The sequence below is a fragment of the Hemitrygon akajei genome, chromosome 1 (assembly GCF_048418815.1).
Source record: "Hemitrygon akajei chromosome 1, sHemAka1.3, whole genome shotgun sequence".
Lineage (NCBI taxonomy): Eukaryota > Metazoa > Chordata > Chondrichthyes > Myliobatiformes > Dasyatidae > Hemitrygon > Hemitrygon akajei.
Window position 1 is genome coordinate 52,072,569 of NC_133124.1, and position 12,097 is coordinate 52,084,665.

Below are 12,097 nucleotides of genomic sequence, written 5' to 3' on the forward strand. Positions count from 1 at the left end.
GAAGAAAGGAAATTATAGACCATAGGCCTGACTTTAGTGGTTGGAAAGATGTTGAGACAATTGTTAAGAATGTGATTTTGGGGTACTTGGAGGCACATGGGAAAACAGGCCAAAATTGGCATGGTTTCCTTAAGGGAAAATTTTGCCTGGCAAATCTGTTAGAATTCTTTCAGGGAATAACAAGCAAGATAGACAAAGGAGAATTGCTGGATGTTGGGTACTTGGATCTTCAGAAGGCCGTTAATAAGGAACTACTCATGAGGCTGCTTAACGAGATAAGAGCCCATGGTATTACAGGAAAGATATGAGCATGGATACAGTATTGGTTGTTTGACAGGAGGCAAAAGAGTGGGAATAAACGGAGACTTTTCTGATTGATTGCCCATGACTAGTGGCATTCCGCAGGGGTCAGTGTTGAAACCATTTCTTTTCTTGTTTCATGTCAGTGATTTGGATGAGAGAATTGATAGCTTTGTGGCCAAGTTTGCAGGTGATACAAAGATAGGTGGAGGGACAGCTAGTGTTGAGGAGACATAGAGTCTGCAGAAGGAATTGGGCAGATTAGAGGAATGGGCAAAGAAGTGGCAAATGGAATCCATGTCAGAAAGTGTATGGTCATGCACTCTGGTAGCAGGAAATAAAGTATAAACTATTTTCTAAATGGGGAAAAGATTTGAAAATCTGAGGGGCAAAGGGATTTGGGAGTCCCCTTGCAGATTTCCCCATAGGTTAATTTGCAGGTTGAATCAGTGGTGAGGAAGGCAAATGCAATGTTAGCATTCATTTTCAGAGGACTAGAATATAAAAGCAAGACAGTAATAGTGCAGCTTTATTATGCACTGGTGAGGTCTCACTTGGAGTATTGTGAGCAATTTTGGGCTGTTTATTGAAGAAAGGATGTGCTGACATTGGAGAGGGTTCAGAGGAGCTTTGTGAGAATGATCTCAGGAATGAAAGTCTTATTGTATAATGAGTGCTTGATTACTTTGGGCTTTTACTTGCTGGAATTTAGAAGGATGAGGGAGGAATCTTATTGAAGCTTATCAGATGTTGTAAGGCCTAGAGTAGTGGGTATGGAGGGAATGTTTCCTATTGTGGGTAAGTCTAGCACCCAAAGGCACAACCTCAGAATAGAGGGATGTCACTTTGGAATGAAGATGAGGAGGAATTTCTATAGCTAGAAGTTGGTGATTCTGCAGGATTCATTACCACAGGCGGCTGTGAAGGCCAGGTCTTTGGGTGTATTCAAGGCAGTGGTTGGTAGTTTCTTGATTAGTCTGGGCGTGAAAGGTTATGGGGAGAAGGCATGAGAATGGGGTTGAGAGGGAAATAGGTTAACTGTGATGAAATGGTGGAGTGGCCTAATTCTGCTCCTCTGTCTCATGGTCTTTTGGTCTATCATGGAGTCATAGAGGCATAGTATTGTATAGTCTTTTAGTGCACTGCTTCAGGGCTAACCTTCATGCCAATCTGTACCAGTCCCACTTTCATGTATTAATTCTCAGTACCTCTATTCATAGCTTGTTCAAGTACCTGTCCAAATTTCTATTAAATGTTGTTACTGGTCCTATCTCCTTCTCTGGCAGCTCTTCCTAGATATTAGATATTCTTTGAAAGAAAAATGGTACTCCTTATATCCCCTTCAAACCTCTTCTCATCTTAAACATTGTTCAGATCACACTCACAGTATTGTGTACAGTTTGGTTATCATTCCGTCGGAAGGATGTAATTAAGATCGAGAGGGTGCAGAAAAGTTTCACAAGAATATCGCTGGGATTGGAGGGCTTGTATTATAGGGAGAGATTGGACATGCTGAGCCTGTTATCCCTGAAACCAGGATAGGTGAAGGGTAGCCATACAGTCTTCTTCCTGGAGAGCGAAATATAAAACTAGAGGTCATAGGAAAGGAATCTGAGGTTCCAGTTTTATCACACCCGAGGGTGGTGGGTCTGTAGAACAAGCTGTAGGAAGAGATAGTAGAAGTGAACATAATTACAGTGTTTGCAATATACTTGTACATCCTTTTAAACCTCAAGGGATATGGGTAAAAATACACTTATGCCCTCCCATCTTGATCGCCATCATTGAGTGCAGCCAAAGTGCCTGTTTCCATGCTGTAGAACTCCCCGACTCTATGAATCTATTGCCTATGGCCTCTGGTTTCAGACACCCCTACAATGAAAAACAAACCCTTTTTGTTTAAGTAACATATACAAAATGCTGGAAGAACTCAGCAGGTCAGGCAACATCTATGATATAGAAAACTTTTTGTCCAATCTATGTACGTCTCTCACAGCTTCACAGATGACACCCTTGTTGTTAGTAAAATCTCAAATAGCGAAGAGGAAGTGTACAGGAGTGAAATAGTTCAACTGGTTGAGAATGATGCACACAAACTTGAGCTAGACAAAGGTATTGGTTATGGACTTCAGGATGGGGGAGTCAGGAGAACGTACTCCAGTGTACACCGAGTGGTGGAAAGGATGAGCTACTTCAAATTCCTGTGTGTCAACATCACAGAGGATCTATCCTAGGCTCAACGTATTAATGCAGTTACAAAGAAGACATGCAGGGGCTCCACTTTGTTAGGAGTTTGAGGAAAATTGATATGTCACCAAAGACTCTCAAATTTCTATGAATGTACGGTGGAGAGCATTCTGGCTGGAGGCTCCAATGCACAGGATTGCAAGAGGCTGCAGAAAGTTGGAGATCCATTCAACTCCATCATAGCCACAGCACACGCCATCATCAAGGACATCCTCAGGTATCACTAAAGACCGTCATCATCCTGGACACGCCTTTTTATTATTATCATCATAGTTGAGTTACAGGAGCATAAGGAGCCACAGTTAACAATTCAGGAACAGTTTCCTCCCTTCTGCCATCAGTTTCTGGATGGTCTAACAGCTCATGAAAATGGCCTCTTTATTTGCACTACTCTATAGCAGGGGTACCCAACTTTTTTTATGCCATGGACTCGTGCCAGCACAGCTGGTGCATGTGAGCTCAATTTCAACGTTTAAGAGAAGTTTGGATAGGTACATGGATAATATGGATATGGAGGGCTACGGTCCAGGTGCAGTTCAATGGGAGTAAGCAGATTAAATGCTTTCAGCATGGACTAGATGGACTGAAGGGCCTGTTTCTCTGCTGTACTTCTCTATGACCCTATAATCCCTACTATTAAGTCAGGGGTTTATGAACCCCAGGTTGGGAACCTCTGATTCATAGTTAATTTTATGTTTTGCACTGCCTCAAATTTTATGTCATATAAGATGCAATAATGAACCTGATAGTGATTCTAATTACTATGCCTCTATCATGTTCTCTCAGCATCCTTCACTCCAGGGAAAACAGACACAGCCTATCTAATCTCACTTTATAACTTATGCCCTCCCATTCAGGGTCAGTCACAATGGTGAGTGAACAGAACTAAGTTGGTAGGGGAGCAACAGAGATCTGAATGACCACACATTCCTGATGGATAGAACGGGGAAGACCCAAGACTGGTGTAGCCTAATCTTGGAGGTGGGTTAGTTCAAAAAGGCTGGCTGAGAGTTTTAGCTCAGAGCAGTCAAAGCAAGGCAAAGTCAGTGAATATCTCAGAGGTGAAATTAGCTTTTATTAGTGATAGCATGGAGCAAATATAATTAAGCATAGTTCATCATTGTTACTATGGTGAAGTATGGAGTCAGCAGCTAGAGGATCATAACAAGACCTTAGACTAATAGCTTCAATATTTACATGTCTAATAATGGATACTGAATGAACAGTTTAGCAACTTTGACACAGTTAAGTTGGGACAGCGTTGTGTTAGGAGACATCAATGGAGATTGTAAGGAATTTATCAACACCAGGTTAGGAGAGGTGAGAACTAGAGGTCATGGATTAACAGTGAAAGGTGAAATATTTAAACGGAGCATAAGGGGGAGCTTTTTTGCTCAGAGAGTGGTGTGAGTGTGGAATGAGCTGCCAGCAGAAGTTCTGGATGCAAGTTCAATTTCATTGTTTTAGGATAAGTGAATGGATGGGTGGGGTATGGGGGCGCGGGTCAGTGGAACTCGCCAGAATAATTGTTTGGCATGGACTAGATGAGCCAAGGGACCTATTTCTGTGCTGTCGTGCTCTATGACTCGATGACTCGATGTGTGGGATATTCACATAAACATTATAATTTTATAATTATACTTAAGGATTACATAAAACGGGCTGTGTATGCCTGCAGAGAGGAAATATTTATACTATAAATGCCTCTATGAATGAAAATTGTTTGAAACATATTGACAAATTGGAATAAGAGGCTTCCTTTAGTATTAGTCAAAACTACACATCGTGCTTTAGAAAACTGAATCTCATCATGCTAAATTAGCATCAATATATATAAATTTACATTCTGTTTATAACCCCACTTATGTTTAGGTGCATGTATTGAATCACAGGTAAATGTAAAGAGTGGAAAAGAGAATTAGTTGCTTTGTTTTAGCCACAAATATACTGGCTGAGGAGTATACTGAGGTGCATGGTATAAGCTGGAAATCCAATGTATTTTAATAAAATGATCATAAGTGACAATGGGTCTTCAACAAGGAGTGTTAAATGAAAACAAAATTCAACAAATCACATCAAATTAGCTCAGCCTTCTTCAGGATTATTTTAGTCAATGAATGCATGAAGTAACAAATTGACTTTCCTGATGGTAAAACAAAGTAAAATAGGTATCAGTGATCAAACACAAGGGTAAACACAATTAAATAATAATTTCTTTTTGCTTGAGGGTTTGGGAAGATGAAAATGGTAAGTAAATACTGCAAAGTTAACAGCAGATGAATCAAGTAAAAATTAGTTTAAATTCAGGGGTTTTCTACTCTCAATAAACCTGACAGAGACTTCAACAAGTCAAAGCTTCTCCTCTGATCTTTGGTAGAACTTTTGAAAGGTATGAGAGTCAGAACATCCAAAAGCTGCTAGGATGGAGTGGTAATCAATTTCAAGCTTGATAAGGCATTAAATGAATGAAGTACAGACATCAATATCTGCACCAGCAAGCACAGATTTGATCCAAAATCTAATAAGATTTAGCCTGGCGAGGCAATAGAGACCGAAGACGTGCGGTTATCTCTAACCTCTGTGAACAAGCTGAAAACAACTAGAAATTACAGATGTGGCTACCAACACAGAAAGATTCCAGAGGGAGTAATGAAATGTAGATCATGAGACTTAGAATTTTCATACAGAAATAGTATCCCAACGTTGTTAACAAACTAAGGATTGTAAACCTGCAAAGGACATGGCCAGCAGCTGAAAAACAAAATAGGAACAATCCTGTTAGAAGGAATTTCTTAAGTGTTTCTTCAATTTCTTCCTGTAAATGTCCTTAAGAATGCAGAAATGGCAGTGAAACATGTGGTTTATGTATTTACAAAGTTCCTGTTAAAGTCAACTGCAGATGATCATGACAATAAGTTGATTGCTATCTCTTATTTATGGAAGCTGGAAAGACAGCTCCAGAAGCCTTGGGGCCACTCAATGATATATCTATGCTGTTTCTCCTAGAGAAAAAAAATGCCAAAGTCACACACCCATTCACACATATGTACACACAAGTGAAATTAGTAAACTAGGTAGTGAACTAGGGGTTCAAACATCCAGCTCGTAGAAAATACAATCCATATTGCCTGAGTTGTGCTGCTCTATTTTCTGGCTGAAGTCTCAGTGACATGGGTGCTGCAGGGGCTTTGAAACTGGAGTGGAACACAGCTGACAGCAGCCCAACCTTCTTCATAAGGCTCCCATTTTCACCCTCTCAAAAAATTAGTTCTACACTTTCCTACAAATCCCTTTTATTGCTTCTTGTGCTTTACAGACTCTCACAGCAGTCACTCTGATCAGAAAATGTCATGAAAATAGATGTGGGACCTTCTGTATACAATTGGACTTGGACTTAAAAGGCCATTGAATAAATATTCACCATTAGCTTCTGACATTATTCATTTTATTGTATATTGCCCCTCACCTACCCATTATCTTGATCAATCCATACCAATTGGTGCACTACACATCTCCGTCACAGATGTATGTACCTCCACATCCATCTTAAAGCTTGTGTGTGCTGTCAGCTTTTCAATCACAACATCACATCTCCTCTGCTTCTTATACAATGTCCGTGCTCTGGCCTGGTGTGAAAAATCCAACATGAAGATTCTCAAACTTCACTTTTACCGAAGCTTGAATTCTTGATTTGGCCACATGAATTTAGTCAGCTCAGTATCCAATGTCATTAATGCTTGAAGCTAACTGCAGTTTTAGAACTGAAGTATAAATCAGTAGAAATTGTAAGAGTGGGAGAAGACATTCTTTTTTTTTCTCCAGCAAAAGTTATACCCAGAGGATGAAGATAATGAACAAAGAAAGCTTGATGATTTAGAAGAAAAGTTTACGCTAATTAAAGGATTCATAATTTAACAGACAGTCTCAATACTTGAATTCCTGACTTAAGAGCTAATTAGTCTGACGGCTGGCCTTTAGATAGTCACAATTTTGAAGGGAAACAAATCTTGGGAAGCTCTATGGGAAAGGGGCCAGTCAATCTCTTCGGTCTGCTTCACAATTCATTGAGATCCTGGCTGATAATCTTACTTCAGTTCTAACTTCCTTTACAATCTCTTCATTTTTTGAACCTTTGATGCAGATCTATCAAACACTATCCAAAAGTATATGTAGCAACCTATTAAAAGGAGGGAAAATGTACCGTTGTTATACTGCATATCTGGACTAACGAATTACAAATATTCACAAACCTTTGAGTGAAAGATATCCCCCCCATTTAACCATATAACCATATAACAATTACAGCATGAAACAGGCCATCTCGGCCCTTCTAGTCCATGCCGAATGCTTACTCTCACCTAGTCCCACTGACCTGCACTCAGCCCATAACCCTCCATTCCTTCCCTGTCCATATACCTATCCAATTTTATTTTAAATGACAATACCAAAAGAGACAATACCTGCCTCTACCAATTCTACTGGAAGCTCATTCCACACAGCTACCACTCTCTGAGTAAAGAAATTCCCCCTCATGTTACCCTTAAACTTTTGCCCCCTAACTCTCAACTCATGTCCTCTTGTTTGAATCTTCCCTACTCTCAATGGAAAAAGCCTATCCACGACAACTCTATCTATCCCCCTCATAATTTTAAATACCTCTATCAAGTCTCCCCTCAACCTTCTACACTCCAAAGAATAAAGACCTAACTTGTTCAACCTTTCCCTGTAACTTAGGTGCTGAAACCCAAGTAACATTCTAGTAAATCTTCTCTGTACTCTCTCTATTTTGTTGACATCTTTCCTATAATTTGGTGACCAGAACGGTATGCAATACTCCAAATTCAGCCTTACCAATGCCTTGTACAATTTTAACATTACATCCCAACTCCTATACTCAATGCTCTGATTTATAAAGGCCAACATACCAAAAGCTTTCTTCACCACCCAATCCGAATGAGATTCCACCTTTAGGGAACTATGCACCATTATTCCTAGATCACTCTGTTCTACTGCATTCTTCAATGCCCTACCATTTACCATGTATGTCCTATTTGGATTATTCCTACCAAAATGTAGCACCTCACACTTATCAGCATTAAACTCCATCTGCCATCGTTCAGCCCACTCTTCTAACTGGCCTAAATCTCCCTGCAAACTTTGAAAACCTACTTCATTATCCACAATGCCACCATCTTAGTATCATCTGCATACTTACTAATCCAATTTACCACCCCATCATCCAGATCATTAATGTATATGACAAACAACATTGGACCCAGTACAGATCCCTGAGGCACACCACTAGTCACTGGCCTCCAACCTGACAAACAGTTATCCACCACTACTCTCTGGCATTTCCCATCCAGCCACTGTTGAATCCATTTTACTACTTCAATATTAATACCTAACGATTGAACTAACTAACCTTCCGTGTGGAACCTTGTCAAAGGCCTTTGTCTTAGCTATTGGAAAATGCCAACGTTTCTGGCTTCCCACAACTGCATTGTTTGGACTCAAGTTCCTAGAAGGGTTCAATTTAATACTTCAGATGCTTTTATTAACATGAAAAGTTTCCAGCTCTTGATTGTACAGATAGTGGTGAATCAAGGGAAGGACTCTCACATTGTGAATACCATGTTTCTGGGAAATGCATATGACATTCATCTGGGAGGAAATTGCACTAAATTAATTTTAAGAAGCCAGCACTGTCTGCTGGGATGGATCCTGAAACACAAGGACCATTCTCTGCCTCTATGATCTTCAATACCAACACACTCTGCAATGAAGCCAGCTGAGTGCAGATACAAGGTGAGCCACATAAACACCAAAACTCAAATGGAAAATGCTGCGGGTCACCTGAAGATGTGATTTTGTTGAATGGATCAATTCAACAGTCATAAGGTGATGTTATTGTATGGCTGCATGGGGAAAGCTATCTCTAAGGGCTGATCCCCTTCTACGACTGGTATGCAACAAATTGTCAGTGAACTTGGCCTTACCTGCAACAGCACCAATCCTGTTTCAGGGATACTTCCTGCATGGAAACCACCATAGGTATTTCAAGGCTTTTTAAACCAGTATTTTAATTTTTTGAGGAAAACACAATTATGCTTAGTTGCACCCCAAATGGGAGAAATCAAATCTCTTGGCAGTAGTGCCGTAAAAATGAAAATGCAATAGTATATTCATTGAATGGCATTGAAATATAACAGCAGTACACCCTTCCCTTTGTAAACTAAGAGAAAGATTCTGATATCTTTCAAACCTACACTCAGTGGGCACTTTATCAGGTACACCTGTACACCAGTTCATTAATGTAAATATCTAATGAACCAGTCACGTAGCAGCAACTCAATGCATAAAAGCATGCTGACGTTGTCAAGAGGTTTAGTTGTTGTTCAAATTAAACATCAGAATGGAGAAAAATCTAATCTAGGTGATTTTGATTGTGGAATGTTTGTTGATACCAGATGGGGTGGATTGAGTATCTCAGAAACTGCTAATCTCCTGGGATTTTTGTGCACAACAGTTTCTAGAGTTTACAGAATGATGCAGAAAGCAAAAAAAAAGTGAGCGACAGTGTCAAAACACCTTGTTAATGAGAGAGGTCAGAGAGAATAGCCAGATTGGTTCAAGCTGACAGGAAAGCAACAGTAACACAAATAACAGTAACCACGTGTTACAACAGCTGTGTGCAGAAGAGCATCTCTGAATGCACAATATGTTGAACCTTGAAATGAGTGGACTACAGCAGCAGAAGATCATGAGCATATGCTCAGTGGCCACTTCATTAAGCACTGTACCTCATAAAGTGGTCACTGAGTGTGTATTTTGCTTTCAGTATCACTTTGGTGCAAATTCATTCAGATAATATGAATGAGTTTTTCACTTCTGATTATAATGCTCAATGATTTCAGCTTTAAGGGTATTGTTTATTGAATCAAATAAGGATATTAAATTTATTCTTCATTCTTGATTTTAACAATTTCATTAAGTCATACAGTATGGAAACAGGTTAGCCCACAGATTCAGTACCAATATCAAACAGATACTTAGACTAATTCTACATTATTCTTTCATTCCACAATCTTAATTCTCATTTCGGCCATTTTATAAACCCTTTCTTTTAACAAATTATCTTACAAACGTTGATGAATGATAAGTTTCTCTTTTTTTATTTTCTAAGGAAATTCATTATAATTATAAATTATTTTTATTCTGTTGTTTATCTGTGATCATATTTTAATTTAGTTTTCCAAATCAACTTTAGCCAATTTTCCCCTTTATAGTTAACTTTGTTCAGATATAAGACCTTAGCTGTTAATTAAATAAGTTACTCTGAAACTCAGTACATAATTTTATCAAATTAGAAGCATTCTTCCCCAGGGACTCCCCAGTTAAAGGTTATTAATTAACTGTGTCCTGTTGCATAATACTAGATTTAAAACAATCTGTTCTATAATTGGTTCCTCAAAAGACATACCTGGAAAACTACCTTGGATGCATTAAAATAAAATCATCCTTCATGAGGATAATTTGGTTTGGCTGGTCAACTTAAAACTTTTAGTTCTTTTCAGAATTACTCTTGCTTCATGCACTTTTAATGCCTTCATAAATCTTCTGCCCCTCACTGAAGTTGCACATAGGTGACCCATGAATTAGTCTCCCCAATATTTTCTGCTTATTGTTTCTCTTTAGCTCCATCAATATTTATCAGTTACTTAGATATTTTTAACTTATTTCTCACTCCCGTCTTTCATGTAATATTAACAGAGGTGACACTGCTCCTTTTCAATTTAACTAATAAAAGCCAAATATTCTGAAATATTTAACACCCAACCATTACTCCACAATGCCTATTAGATTAATCAATTTTATTCCTCATTGAGTTTTTTTTGTACCAATTTCTTTTTGAAATCTTCACATAATCTTGCATGTTACCTTTCTTTCTCTTTGTTCCTTAATCACTGATAATGTATTATTTGTCTATAGTTTTCTGACCCTTACTGATGAATGACTTTGCTTATTTTTGCCCCAATATACTGAATTATGAACCACAGTGGTTATGAGAATGTACAGACTAAAACAAGAGTATAAATAGCTTGCGTAAAATAAGCCACAACTTTATAGTAAGCTTAAAAGGATGTAGGAAAACGATTCAAAATGGATTTACAGGAAACAGTAAAGCTGTGCATGAGAAAAATAATTCAAAGAATGTAAAATGAAGGTGGTCATCTCTCCAGAAAGAAAGTCTCATGATTCCACAGAATTAACTAACAAATTATTTTGAGGGTAAAGCAAAGATCATCAGTTAAAGTGAATTTTGAATATCCTAACAATCAGTGGTGTCATATCTAATTGTAGTAATTAGATATGTTTTAGTTTGACTCCATCAGTCAATATTTGTACACAGAGAAGCTTCAAAATTTAAATTACTGAATTGTGCTGCACAGGAACTTGTTAATAACTATAAAGAAGCCTTTGGTCTTTAGAGGCTTTTGTTGGCAAGAATTATACTCAAACATTCATTATTTTAATGAAAAAAATAGACAATATGGAAATGACGTAGTGCAGGAATGTGAAACACAAATTCTAGGTGATATAACGATGAATGTTGTTGAACAGCAGGAAATGGAAGCACAAGCTGTTGGTGGCCTTGTGTAATTGACAATCACGGTTGGCAAACAAGGCTTGTATTTCCAAACAGTGCAGGTTAAAGTCTTATTAGATGAGGTTGTTAGGACAAACTTATTCATGGACATAAACTCTGAAATATTTATATAACATGACATGAATAAAACATTGAAATTTAAAATCTAACCAATGTCACAAGGTTAGAATTAAAAGTAAGGTTTGTAATCTCAACCCATCGTTTTTCTGTCACAGTAAATGTTTGCATTTACTGCTCTTCAAAAAATTGCTGTTGCCTAATTCTGACACAACAGTAACTCTGATACACAGTAGGAGTGGACATTGTATGCAAACATCGATTTACAACAAATTATTGCAAAATTATTTTTATTTATAAGTTATTAAGGATGAAGTATGCTTAATATTTCTATCAGGACTTAATAATAATTAGAAAAATAATTTTTCTTCAATATTTAAGCCTGCACTAGTAATTTTGTCTAAATACAATGAATGTTGGATGTAGGTTTTTAGCAAGGGTTAGTTAATATGTTTTCATAATAATAGCAGTTAGAATCTTGCAGTATTAGAATGGATAATGCATATTAAACAAATGGAAGAAATATATTTCATTTTAGTAATTGATTTGTTTTTAAAATATTACTTTATCTAATTATGGCAGATTAACTCTGAATAAGTGATTAAGCTCCTGCCTAATGTTAAAATTTAAGCAAAAAATTCCAGAGGATAACGATGTAATCTTTTCAAGATGGCAATGGAATACAGAAACAATGGGATGAAATGACAAATGGAATGTAGATAGAGTTACCTTTGGTATCAGAGGGACCTGGGTTTCACTCCACACAAATAAAGTACAAGAGTCCCTGCTTAAAATAAGTTTGGGCAAATCAAATCCATTTTC